Source organism: Onychostruthus taczanowskii, unplaced genomic scaffold (assembly GCF_017590055.1).
Source record: "Onychostruthus taczanowskii isolate IOZ18803 unplaced genomic scaffold, ASM1759005v1 scaffold22, whole genome shotgun sequence".
Taxonomy (NCBI): domain Eukaryota; kingdom Metazoa; phylum Chordata; class Aves; order Passeriformes; family Passeridae; genus Onychostruthus; species Onychostruthus taczanowskii.
Window position 1 is genome coordinate 12,871,670 of NW_024499462.1, and position 14,245 is coordinate 12,885,914.

Below are 14,245 nucleotides of genomic sequence, written 5' to 3' on the forward strand. Positions count from 1 at the left end.
AGTCTTAATTTTTCTCTATGCCTTGCTTCCCCTGATGAACTGTTTTTGCTTTGAGACTTGGCTGATTAATAGCTCCATGTCAGTGCTCTAATTTGAGCCTCATTTGCTAGAAAGGTGCTGAGCACATTCATTGAGTCAGTGGGAGGGGCTGGTATTCAGCACTTTTACAAACCAGGACACTTACTTCAATGCCTCAGTATGGGTTCAGGAGCCTGATTTAGGCTCCTATTTTTATTAACCAGAGTAATGGCATCCAAATATATTAACTGGTGTGTTCTTTGAATAACTGCAGCTAGTTTTTAAAATAACCCTATGAAGTGACTTAACCAGTTTTTAATGGGAGTTGAGTATCCAGTGCCCTGAGCTTTTCTGAGAATCCTGACTTGTCCCTTTTCTTCAGCATAACTCTGGGCTAGAAGGTATTTCTTTCTTCTGTGTATTGTCTTTGCTAAATATGTATTTGGTTCTTCTGCTTGCTTGAAACTGCCATGCCAGTGCAACTGGGACATGGTGAATGCCCTAAAACGTGAGGACAGTCAAGAATGCATAGATTACTATAACTTTGATTTGAATATATGAGTCTGCAGAATGTGTTGGGGCTCTAAAGGGTGAACAAGGAAGTAACAATGAGTGTCCCTGTTCAGCATTTCTCCAAAAGGTCCTGTGAGTCTTTGGTCCTACTGAATTTCTCATTGTATAAATTGACTCAATGAACATGTCAGATCCTGAAACCTAGCAGACTTTTGCAGGTGGTATTTGAAGTGAGCTGCAAAACAAGACAGCCTTTGATGGGTGTATGAATTTGTATAAATGTATGAGGAATTGTTCACATAAATCCCTCTGCTGTCACAGTGATTTATTACATGTGCAAAGCTCATGACATCCAAATGGAACTGTAGCTGTGCTGCCTAACAGCTGGACCTGGAATAAATTAATGCAGTATCATAATTCAGTAAAGGAGCTCTGCTCATGTCACAGAACCAAAGAGCAGCATATGAGTGTTTTATCAGCCTAGCAGTGACCTGAGAATATATTTACACAAGTATGTAGCATGTATTGCTCTTCTATTCATTATCCTGTGCATTAAGACATTATTTCTGTGGTATCATACTCAGATTTAACCAGAGGAGCCAAAGATGTAAAACACATACAGCTAATTGAAAACGTTAATAGAAAAACCCCCTAGAAAACAGCTCTTACTTTGACCATTTCCTTTGACTTTTATATTCTTCCCTATCTAAATTGATCAATGCACATGGTCAGATGAATGACAGTCTCCTTCGCAGCTAAGCATTAGGAAACCTGCTCATGGTGAATGAAATACACTCAAAGTCAAATTGAATGCCTCAAATCCTGGAACTGGATAGCCTAATCCTTCTTATGACAGCCAGTAGCAGAGATGAAGTGGTGTAGGCTGTGATGTATTGAGAACTTTACCTGTAATATATATTACTCATAGACATTGCTGTATAGAGATTTTTCTAGCAGAAAAAAATGTGGAAGTGTTATGTGAAAGCTTGCTTGCTTGTTTCAGGTTTGTTGAAGTTTTGCTCCTTAAGAAGGTAGCCTGCTTCAGAGGGGTTTATGATTCCATCTCTCCTGAGGCTCATCAGTGCATTGCATGAGTGTCTGAATGGTGCTTTGTGGCCCCATGATAGGAAATTGAGGAATCAGCAGGAAATTACCCAGTGCTTCATACTTGGTCTGGTCCAACATAGATCATAATCTGATCTCCATTGAAGAGGAGGTATTTTGAGAATATTCACTCTGTTTCTCTGTTTTGAATATTCATGCTTCCTCTGTTTTGAGGAAGCCCAGAGACAGGCCAGCAGCACTCAGTGGTCCCTAGAGTAGAGGCCTTAGGATTGATTGCTGCTTTGCAGTTCGCATGTTTTTTTTCTCTAGACTTGAGGTGGCTGTGTGGGATGGTAGTGCCATAGGGCTGGGCTGTATTGCACTATTAGCAGCATGGCAAGTAAACCCAGCAGTTATGAAATCTCATCTTTTCCCCCTTTAATATGCGCAGATAAAAATGATATCTGTCAAGAAATGAAAAAGGAGCATGGCAGGAAGAAAAATACCATGGTCAAGGCAACTTGAAGACTCCTGATCCCCCAGTGTTTGGCCTAAGCTATTGTATTCTTTTGTCCCATATTTTCCTTATAAGGCTGCTGGCCTTGAGCAAGTTCAGATCCTTCTAGCCTGACCCTGGAGAAAGAGACTCAAGTATCAACACAAAAGTAATCCTGAATTCTATGTGTCTTGTCAGCTATGACATTCATATCACAGCAGATATTTCTGTGTGCAGCTCTCTGGTCTTGTGCATATATTTCACATACAATCTGTAGGTATTTGTAGGTACTGATGAAACATGCAATCTGCAAAGTAACAACAGAGAACTCTATAGGTTAATATAAGGGACACCATTTTTCTTGTTCTCCCCTTGATTTCTATCAACTGTTTAATGCTGTCTCTAACAGTCCAGTAGCCCTGCTGCCTGCTTCAGAACTGCCAGGAACCTGGTGCTTATATTATGATATTTCCAGATATTCTTCATTTTTATTGTGGTATAAATCCTGATTCATAATGTGTCCGCCTAATTTGTTTTCTCTTGCTTCTAGGTGTAGGCATAATCTCTTCATTTGCTCTTACAGTTGGTTATGAATTCATTATCAAATTCAAGGGATGCTTTGTTCTCCTCCATTCTGTGCCCCTTTCAAAGTCTCCCCCACAACTTATTTATTTACTTCTTAGCCCCTATTAATCATTGCCATATGTGCCTCACTTTGCAGAGATACTCAGGGCCACTCATGGCTGTTGAACAAATGTAGAAGACACACATGAGTTGCTGGTCATACTCTACATAGAGAACAGACCACACACAGACACAAGATCCAGAGACTGAGAACTCAAAGGCACACGTTAAATTAATATGGACCAGGTTTTTACAGCCAGAGAGAGAGAGGGGGAAACCCTGACTTCTGTTTTTGCACAGAAACTGATTACATGGTGAGTATTTTAAAGGTCAGGTTTCTGTTGATAATACATCCCTAGGAATTTATTTTAATACGTATCCAGTTTGAGGTTAAGCCCATGAGTTTAATTGGAGTTCATGAGACAGAGAGATTTGGTCTATTGTTCATTAAATAAAATATGCTTCATTTAGATGATATAAATCTATTTGAACATTCCAGGACGTGTAGTTGCTTTGAGCTGTTCAGCTGGTTCCAGCATCCAAGTTGCTTATTTCCATGGTTCCTGAAGGTATGTGTCTGGCTGCTGCAGCAAAGATGGAGCAACAACAATAAGATGCAGAGAAGCATGCTGGTGTAGCTATAAAGGAAATATTTTTTCACACAGCATTAGTTTATAATAATTAGGGAGTAGAGCCTACTGTTGATGAATGTCAGTGAGATTAAGGGCTTAGCAAGATTTGAAGTGACACTGGGTCTTTATACTACTATGATTGCTCTGCCCAAGCACAATAAAGACAAATAACCCAGAACTTATGAAAAGTTCTCGAGTTCATGATGAAGCCTGAAGATCACAACAGTTTTAGTATGTCAGCTAGTAAAGATACTAAAACCTAAAATTTCTGCTAGATCTTTGCATGGTGCAGATGGTAGTTTGCCTAAAATCTGAGTCCTGATGTCTCAGTACTATTTATCTTGTTAACACATCCCAGTTGCTTTTTATTTTTATGCACTTATATTCCTGTCTGAGGATTCCTGAAAGCTAAAACAACGAATTGCAGTGGAATAAGTTTCTGTAAAAATTCTGGAGTTGTGTAGCTTTTTTTTGCCAAGGTGATGCTTTTGCACTGCAATTTCTTCTATGAACTTTTGAAGATTTATCTCATAAAACCCAATGTAGCATGATTTCTGTCATTGACATTTCTTCTTCTAGGCCATTACCATCTAGTCTAGTAATTTGTTTATATGGAAAGGGTATTCAAATTAACATCTGACATTTTCTGCAAACCACATAGAATTTCTCTTTCTGACTGTGCTTCAGCAGTCCTTATTGCACTGTTGTCTTGCCACAGACTGTATTTGCATGGAATGCAGAGGGATACATGTGATTGCATGGGGTACAGAGGCATGGGATGACTATTCTGATGTACCCTCATGAAGGGATGTGTGTCTCTATTATTTTGAAGTATTAGAAAGCTATTGGTAGTCTTGCCATACCATATGAAGTTAATTTTCCATAGCCATCAAACACCTTTCACAGACTCAAGTTGCAATGAAGTAATAGAGAAATGGCAGCTGACATGTAGGCAAATTAAATGCCCACTGGAAGGCAGAGCAATTTCTTTAATCTGTGCAGCTTCAAGCATCACCAGATGATGATGCTATAAAGTATAGTGGTTTTCACATAACGCATTGTGTGGCATGGGGACAAGAGTATACGTATGTACGTGCATATATACATGGGTTTTCAAACAAGAATGTACCTGGCAGGATTACAGATGTACACACCTTGGACTGATTTTTTCTGACTATCAAAATTGCTAGTGAATGTGTCCTTAAATCAATCACAGTGAAGTTCTTGTTGGAAGAAAAACACAGAGTACACTTGTATGCATTGTGATAAAATGGCATATGGCAATGTCCTTAATATGGTTGCTGCAGCCAATAAAGCTGGAATGGTCTCGATGCACTATCCAAATTTATTTATTAAGGTCAAGATGTATGACTGATAGTTTTAAGGCTTATTACATTTGCATATATTCCCTTAGTTAATATGCAGAAGAGGAAAATCTGTTCCCAAGCTTCTGAGTAATAATGGCAGTCAGACTGAGTTGGCACAGGAGATTAATTATTGCAGTCCAGTATCTAAATCAGTACTCCCAGGCTTTGCCCTGTAGGTTCCCACTGTTGTTATCTCTCATCACTCTGAAGTGCATGTGCTAAATGATACTCGGTCTCTTTTCCTTTGTCCACCCCATCAGGGTCAGTCAACCAAGATACCAGCTTAATAAGGAAGGTTCTTATTTCTTAGAAATGGTCTCTAACTAGTATAAGCACAAAGAGAATATTGTAAATACCCCAGAGGTCACAACCTGGGGTACTATTTAACACAATGAGGTTGCAGATGCATAATCCTTAGGTGGAAGCTCTTATCTCCTCACTTCTGCTGCACCATGTTACCCATTTAAAATGTTTATTGATTTGTTATAGATATGTTTTCTATTGATAAACATTCTCAGACAAAGGCTTGTGTGCAGATAGGTTTCCTAAAATGCTGTGCAATCCCAGAGGAAAGCACTAGTTTCACACCTAATAGAAGTGCTGCAATGGCAAAATAAAACTGTGACTGTTTTAATGGCTTGGAGATAATGGAGTTTTCAGGGTAATTCATGGGTAGGACAGGACAGATTTCTTAATTTGTGTTAAAAGAAATAATTATATCATTCAGCCAGTGTCCTGTGATGGGAATGTGGGGTGTACAGGATCTCAGATGGAAGTCATAACAGCAGGACTTCTGTCCCAGATTCACAGCTTGGTGTTAGATTCTGACAGTCATTTAATTTTCAGAGTCTCAAAAATAATTGAACTTTGCTTTCTCTCTGAAACTGTGTTGAAAGCTACAGAGGAAACTTGACTCCTTGCTTGGACACTAATGGTATCCCAAATTAAACAGTAGTATTTCTGTATGCCTATAATGTATATGTCATAGAGATATGACTTGTTGATATTTTGTGTTTTCAACAGAAAGCACTGACATTCCCAGAGTGGAGTGGTTTATTCAGTAGGCAAGTGACAGCAAAAGCTGTGTGACTCAGGGTATGTCTTTCAGTAATTCTCTGTAATTTGTATGTTTATTTCAAACAAATGCTACAAATGACTTGTTATTACCTAACATTTCAGAACCTTAGGGATTCTGTATATACAGCTTACTTCTCCCTCATCAATTTTAAGCCTCAGACTGAGGCAGACATAGACAATGTAGCAAAACACAAATGTGAGGACTCAAGGGTTTTGGTTGACTAATTATGATAACTTTTAAAACAATACTGTCCTCAGTTTTCCTTTTTGGCCCTTTATTAAAATTAAACATCCCGTCAAAGGCATGCACAGTAGGGTCTGTGCTCTGTCCTAGGACTTTAATACTGGTAGCTTGCTAAGCTACTTGGTAGATTGATTGTTGGGAAGCAAGTCCATGTCTAAAGTTTGTGCACAGCACTTAATTTACCACAGAGGGACAGTAGCTACTCAAAAGACTAGAAAATAATAATTTTCAGAGTGGGGATTCCATTGATAGTTTGGGTATTTGAAAGAGACGGGATGAGTCAACAAGGCATTACACTTGAATTTGCCACGAAGGATACTGAGGCCTAGAGCACAACTGGGTAATGAAAGCAGGTTACCCATGACAGGCTGGGACTCAGCAGGAGCTGATATATTCTCAGCTGCAAGTAGATTGGTCAAAGGACAAATACCTGGGACCTACTACTTTACTTTCTCTGGAATTATACAGGTTTTGTGTAAAATGCCCACCCACTAGGATAAGAAACTGCACTGATGGGAAATGAAGATTTTGGGAGTTTGTGAATAGAAAAGAACTCTGCAGCTTTAAACAGACCACCTAGGGTGTTTTGAATTGGGTTATTGAGTGAAGCCTTCCAGATTATTTTAGCTTAAATTTTAAGGCTAAGAAAGGGATTATATATCATATCACTTAATTCTTTGACAAAAAAAAAATAGATTGAGAGAAAAAATCTGCCTGTGCAATGGCCAAACTGGGAGTATTAGTTTAGTAATAGTTCCAAAATGCTCTCTGAGCCTTTAATGGAAATGAAGATGATGATGATGACAGTTATTATTTCAAAAATCCGTGTGTTAAGTTTACCACTATTTAGTATGATTCCTTATGCAAGAGGGGTCTGAACTTAGATCTAACATTCTCTACAAACTTAGATCTTCTTGATGGAGGAGAGATTAAGGAATCTTTTTTTTTTTAAGTCAATCTTTGCTTTATTTCTGGTTATGTTTATGTTTCTTTCTGTTTAATGTTGCTGTGCTCAGATCCTTCATGTTATAAAAGTTTTAGGTTTGCTGTGGGTAGGTAAAGATTCCCTTGCAGCTGACAGAAATAAAGACAGAAAGCAAATTAAATCCCAGCAGAGAATAAGTGATTTGCTCCTCTTCCAAACTGCTTTTAAGGCTTCAGTCTTACAAGTGAACATACTGAGAAATAAACTTAACTGCCAGTGGTGCTGAGTAAGAATCCACAGGTCAGAGATTTCATGATGGGCCTTGGTCCAAAGTATTACAAGCATAGGTTCTTTTGCTTTATGTTCCTATGTCCCCTAAGCTTCTTGTTCCCTATTTCCAAATAATTTTAGATTTAGCACATCACCAGTTTGTCTCTTTATCTTTTGGGTAAAAACAGGCAGAAAGTAATGCAAAGAAGAAATGTCAGAACTTTTCTAGACTGGTTCAGTTCAATTTGCTTTATAAATTAAAAATGAGGCTAAGGAAGATATAGTGTTATTTCATCCATAGCAATCAGCTCAGAGCAGTTCTACATGAAGGAAAAAACCCTACAATTACCTGTACTTTTGCTCTCCCATTTGTCTATGTAAACTGTTAAATCTGTCTCTAACCCTACACTGTTTCAGCAATTTCACTTTTGTTATCTGTTCCAAACAACACAGCACACCTTCTCCTTTAATTTTTAATTTAAAAAAAAATTCTGTACTCTCCTTTTCCATGGTGGGTGGGGCAAGAATGGGCAGAAGAGGGCACTCAATTCTTTCATGAATGGAAGGGAAGATGTCCTGAAAGAGAGGCTATTTCTGCTCTTCTAAGGTAGAAAGAATAGCAAATCTTGAAAAGTGGGATTACAGAAAAGGCATCCATTCTGAGGAGTGTATTGTTACAGCTAGTCATGGACATTGTGCAGTCTTAGTGATTGCTTAGCATTTTCCTCACTATTTACTTTTGAGACCTGGCACACTTTATGCATCTCACTGGGTTATGTTTCCCTTTCCAGCTAGATAAAGGTATTTTCTGCCTGTAGAGATAAAAGGGAATAGTCTCTCTACTGCTGAAGCTTCTTGTTCCCTATGTCAGATCCAATCCCTTTTTAGGATGGGATGTCCCTGAGATTAGAGATGAGAACTTATCATTGAAAGTAAACGTATGTTGAAAATGGTTCAAACCAAAACCTGAAATGTGCTTGGGCTCTGTCCATACCTTTTTAATGTTGTTGTTATTTACTCGTAAACTTTCTAGTCTGATGTCAGTACTATTAATCACAACAAAAAGTTGAAGTAGCATTATAATGCTTTTTATTATTTTTATTTTATATTACTGCTATTTATATAGCATTTCAAAGTATTTCAGGTTCGTAAATTATTTCTATTGTTATGGAGAATCTTATTCTAAGCATTACCTGTACCTTACTAGGGAACACAATGTTCCCTGTTGAAATGATGAGCAGTGTTTACCTAGCAAAGATGGCTGTATGTTTTCTGTGTGAAGGTGTGTGTATGTGCACGTATGTAGTAACAGATGTGAATTAACCTGCATAGCCTGCCAAAGAATTGGTTATTGAAACCATTTAATGATTAATTAGGGCAAGCAGAAACATACGCCCATACACCCTGTCACGGCTGCACAGCAAGGCATTCCCTTTGAGGAAGCACGGATTTCTTACACATGTGGTCTGCAGTAGACTTAGACAAATCAAAACTTCCTTGGCTGTCTGTGTTAGGGACAGAGAACATATATGTGGGCACTGGGATGTGTGGCAGCTGCTTCTTGAATTGAAAGGACTGGAAATACAGACAATGCAAGAGAGTGGACAAGTGTTTTGCACAAAGCTGCATGTAGTAGTGGCAAAGCTGGAAACAGAGACCAGTCTCTGAACGATTTTATCTAAACATCCTTGTCTATACTACCCTGTCTACCAGACAGAGAGAAGAAATAGGCTGTGGTGGAAGGCAGAGAAAGAAAAGTCAAACTTTATCTCTGCTCAGAAAAATAATGTCTTTGTTTGCAGAATCTGCTTGTTCCTGTAACATCGTTCCCAGCAAGAGAAGTGTTAAAGCAGCATTCAGAGTCCTCATTCCTCCTGGGATTTGGAACATACAGCAGATGCCAAGGTTACCTTTGTCCTGTCTTCCAGTAAGGCTCTCTTTCTACTATCAGTACCAGCAGTAATCATGGCTTCTTACAATGATTCCATTTAAATTATAAAGAATGAAGGTAGGGGGACTGTCTAGTTTGTCTTTTGAGGACAAATGAAGACTGGTCACTGAATTAAAATCTTTTTTTCTAAAGGATTTCCAGAAGCCAATGCTGTCGTGACCCCTCTCGTATCAGGTGGGAGTTGGCAGCATTTCCACAACCAAAGTTGAAAACGATGACACAAAATCCCTGAGCTGTTCAAGATCACCTCATAGCCGAACCTTTCCACACTGTAGTTTCTCTGCTTCCCTTGTTTGTCTATGACAAGTTGGTGTAAATCACCATAATCCTGGTTTAATAATTTGTAATAATTCTGCTGCAAAAAAAGGCAGTGCTGCCTAGTGGATAGATGATGAAATTAAGACTAAGAAAATAAGAGATGAGATGTCTAATATGACTCATTTGGGGGGTGATTATGGTCAGATTGCCATTCTCTGCCTCAGTTTTCTCCTTCTGTAAATTGGAGGCAATTTGCTCGCTTTGTTTCTGCCCAGCACGGATATGAATTGTGGTCTGTGATGTAAATAAGGTGGATTCTGGTTTTTCATTTTTAATCTCTATTTTTAACCCTCATCCTTGACAGCTTTGTACTTTGTGCCATCATTTTCACTCTGCACTTTTCATACAAGACTAAATGGGAGAGGACTCTTTCCTTGATGGTAGCTCACCTGCAGTAGCCAAGATACAATGTTGACAGAAAAAGCAGGGAGATGAAGTTCCAGACCACTCATTTTGGCAGATGACAGCAGAAACAAATGTGTCTCACTTTTGCCCTACTATTTACTCAAGCAGAAAAACAAACAATAGAGATGGGAAAAGATCTGAAAGAGCTGTCACAGAACAAGTGCACCATGCCAATAATTTGAAGGATTAAGGACCCCAAGCTGTATGTCCTGACACAATAGCTAGGGCCATCCTGTTCACTGGGTTCATGGATTAGAGGGATGTTTCATATGATTCTGGTTTTCTTTTCAACTCTGGTTGAACAAACATAGCCTGTGTGCTTGCAAATCCCTTGTTAGCAATGCAAAAGGTCAATACAATTTCCCTTTCACTACACTCTATGATTTTGCCTTTGGAAAATGTTGCAGTTGGTCTGTCTGGATGCCTTCACAGAATCAGCATGACTTTGTGTCTGGTTTAAATGGTGTGATGAAGAATGGAAAGTGGTGGGAAACCCAGGGAAGGGGCCTGGAGTCAGTATACCTGCACTGAGTTGGAGACACTGGGAGACTGACCTGAGACACACTTGATTTTCTTGTTTAAGCTGCTGTAGGGTAGTTCAGCTGTGAAGTGCACTTTTATTCAGCCTATGGCTGTGGAAATGGCAGGATTTGGATTCAGTGATGTCACAGATTTTGTTTTAAAGACTTCTCTGTTTTACAAATACAAAGGTGATGGTGCTTTAGTGCTGTGGAAAGTTTGTCTGGGCTTGAGTCAAGCAAGGATTTTTCTTCTTCTCACATCACTGCCAGCAGGCTGTCAAGAAGCTGTCCCATCCAGTTCCTGTGTCACCTCAGGTAGTGGATTTCCATTCTGGCACTAAATATGTGCCTCTTTTAACATAATCTAGAGGCACAATTTAGGAATTTCATGGTCAATGAGATAAATTCTTGTCATCAGCAAAGATGATCACAGAAGTCCCACAAACTTCAGTAAGTGAGGAGTATTTGTGCCTGTGTACTTATTACCTATGAACATTTGTCATTAACAATCTAAAAAGTTACATGGTTTGTGGGAGTACAGAAAAATTTCATGAGAGGTATCACAGCTCCTGGGACAGCATATGGACTCAAATACTCCCTGTCTAATGAAGGGTCACTTCTCTTTCAACCTCACAGCTCTTAATTTCCATGGGAAGGGATGGGGGTGGAGAGCAAATGTGCAGTGTAGCCAAAGTCTTAGTACTAAGAAGGATTCAGATATGTGTTTGAGTGCTTTTTGTCTGTGTTGCCCCATAATCCATTTATCTCTGCTTTTGCATACCAGTTATTTAGCCATTACATTTATCTTGTTTCAGTGAGGGTACTTAGATCAGCATTAAAATTCCAATGCACCTGGGTCACGTGTCAGAGTTGTGAGTGTGGTCCAGCCTTTGTATGTGCACACAGGACAAGCCCCTTAGAGAGAGAGGTGCCTGTCAATTGATGATACTGTGAAGGCTGTTGGTTGCTCTTATGGGCCTCTACCTGAAGTATCAGCACTGTTAGTTTCCTCCTGGTACTTGTCGCTGAGAGACACTGTTCAAGAGAAAAATAGGGTTCAGTCCTTGCTCTGGGGCAGTTTGTTGAGGATGCAGTAGCAGTGGGGAATATTCCTTCATTCAGCCTGAGATGTCTCTGCATTGGATTCAAAGCATTAACTTTGCAGTGCAAGATTCGCTCCCTCTGGTAACAGCTCTTTGCAAGAAGGGCTGAGTTCACTTCCTAGTGAAACTATTTGCCCTACTACACACTTTAAGCTCTTGTGTTCATGTGTCATCTTTGACTGCTGTTATTAGTTTGGCTGCTAGTAAGCTAACAGTCCATTACATGCTTTTTTTCATACAGCCTGGATACAAGCAGGAAGGCAGACTTCCTGCTTTTGAGAGGAGCAGGAAGATGGGGCATTTCAGGAGACAAATGCTTGGTATTTACAAAATGCATAGCAGATGGGCAGCTGTAAAGTCACCTGCTGACAGCAGTGAGGTACAAAGCCCTCTCCTGTTTCAGAGGAAATGCTTCTTTCTCACAGCTAGCCCAAGTAAGGTTTGAAGGGATTTTAGCTACCTCAGCTACATGGGGCAGGCTTGGGGTTTGAGCATATTTTGAAAAATTTCTGCTGTTATTTAGGTGAATTTTCAGAAAAGTCCAACAGCTTTTGAAAATTGGGTCATGTATGCAAGTGTGCTTTCACTTAAAATTGTAGTGTCTCCATGGTTTGACTTGCAGTTGCCTGCTGGTCTGGGTGGGACTAGTGTGGTGGCCATGCTGGTGCTGAGGTTTTAACAGACCTGACTCTTCTGTTGCCAGCAGAAAAGACCTACATTTCTGCATTCCTTGTGATCTTGTCAACTCATTTTTACTGTCCCACAGTGTCCATAAGCAACTGTGTAATCTAAGGATAGTGGAAGTGGTATTTCAACAGTGCAGATAAAAAATACAGTCCAGAACTACTTGCATTAAGAAGCACTAATTCATTAGGGAGGCAAAAGCAGGTTTACTTTGTGCTGTTGTGGTAGATCTGCCTGAAGAATGAACTTAGCAGACAGCTAAGCAGCTATCTGCCTGCCCCATGTGAAAACCTGGAACAGAATACTCATCTAGATTGGTGGCTTGACATTCAGAGGTGAACCAGTGAGTCCCTGGTCTGATAAAAGGTACTTGAATTGGTTTTTTGAATCACCATTTCAGGAGCAGAGACAGGCAAACAATGCTTGCAGACCCTGAACAGGTCAGGAGAGAACAAGGTTACAGTGTTTAACTATCTGTCTACCTACATTGCTCCTGGCTTCTGCCTCTGTTGCATGGAGATGTACATATAGACTCACACACATTTGGCACTTCAGTAAGCTTCTAAATGAAAAAATGAGCATTTCGGCTATTAGGTCAATCCCAAGCCTTGTTTTCAATTATTCTCAGAGATGGCTGTCCTTATGATGCAATGTTTTTGGGGGTTTTTTGAGGGGTGGGAATACCAATGACTAAAATGTCAATTTTTTTTCCTTCTTGATGCTATTAAGCCTGGATAACATGAGGTTTTGTGCCTAAGTGGGTTCAGTGGCTTTGGCAGGATGCCACAAATTTTATCACCCTTCTCTCCATCGGATGAGAGAGAAACAGACATCTATTTTCTGCCCTAGCTGGATTTCAGATTTGAGATTTCCCGGCTGTCCGTTCTGCTCTGAGATGATGGTCACGTTCCTCTCTCCTGGGGATTTCAAGAAGCAGAGGGCTGCGCGGGATCATCACGGCAAACTTCCTGTCCCCATCTGGAAGGCAGCTAGCCTGCCTTTTGTATTTATTCATCTCTCTGAAATGAATGAGATTACTCCAGCTGCCCTTGAGAGGTTAGTGTGCTTTTAGAGGGAATAGAGTTTGGGGTAACACTTCCTTTGTGTCTTCTGGCCATTGAAAACAAAACGTGTTGGGTCTTTTCTCAAACAAATTTACAGATTGAGATCTAATTAATTTATTTTGGCAATTGGTTTGAATTATTTGGTGATTTTTTGATTCATGCATAGTATTCAAGAAAAGACAAACCACGTTCTTATGGTTGTCAGTATATTAAAGTCAACAGGAATTTTGAAGGTGAAAAAGAAAACACAATGATTATATCTGAATATTTATAAAAGTCCATATGATGTGCCATGTTAGCCTGAGAAGGATGAAATTCCCTGCGTGTCCATGGTGTTTCTTCCTTACTCAGGGGCAGCACAGTCAGGCCATCTGTGGATTGGTACCTTGACGTGTTTTGTGTGTAAGCTCTTGAGTCTGGACTACCTTTCCTCCATTTTTGTGGAGTACCCAAACTGATCTGGGAGTTGTGCCCTAAGCATTAATGAAACCAGAACAGTAATACTAACAGTAATATTAATCCACTGACAAGCAGTGTGAATGAGACAGGGATTTCCCCTCTCCTCTATTTGATCTTTTTTCCCCAGATGGAGCATTTAGTGATTTACCAGAGACCTTTTCCCCCTTCCTTCGTCTCTTCATTCGTCAATGACTTTACACACAATCGAGACACAGATGGCTGCACTGAACGCCCCTCGCTCAGCCGCACCGGTGCTCGGCTTCCCCAGCGCTCAGTGCTCGGGGGTTTCTCCACCGCGGCACTCACAGCGCCCGACACGCGCAACAGGTCGGGCAGGGCCCGCCGCGCCCCCCGTTCCGGGGCTGCCCGCTCGGCGGCCGCCGCGCTGCTCCCGCCTTCCTCCGCTTCGGCCTGGGAAGCGCAGGCCCTCTTTCCTCCCGGTTCCCGGCAGGGGCTCGCTCCGTGCCGGCGCCGAGCGGGTGGTTCCCGCGCCGCTGCCGCCGGGCGGGCGGGGGGCGGCGCCCAGCGCG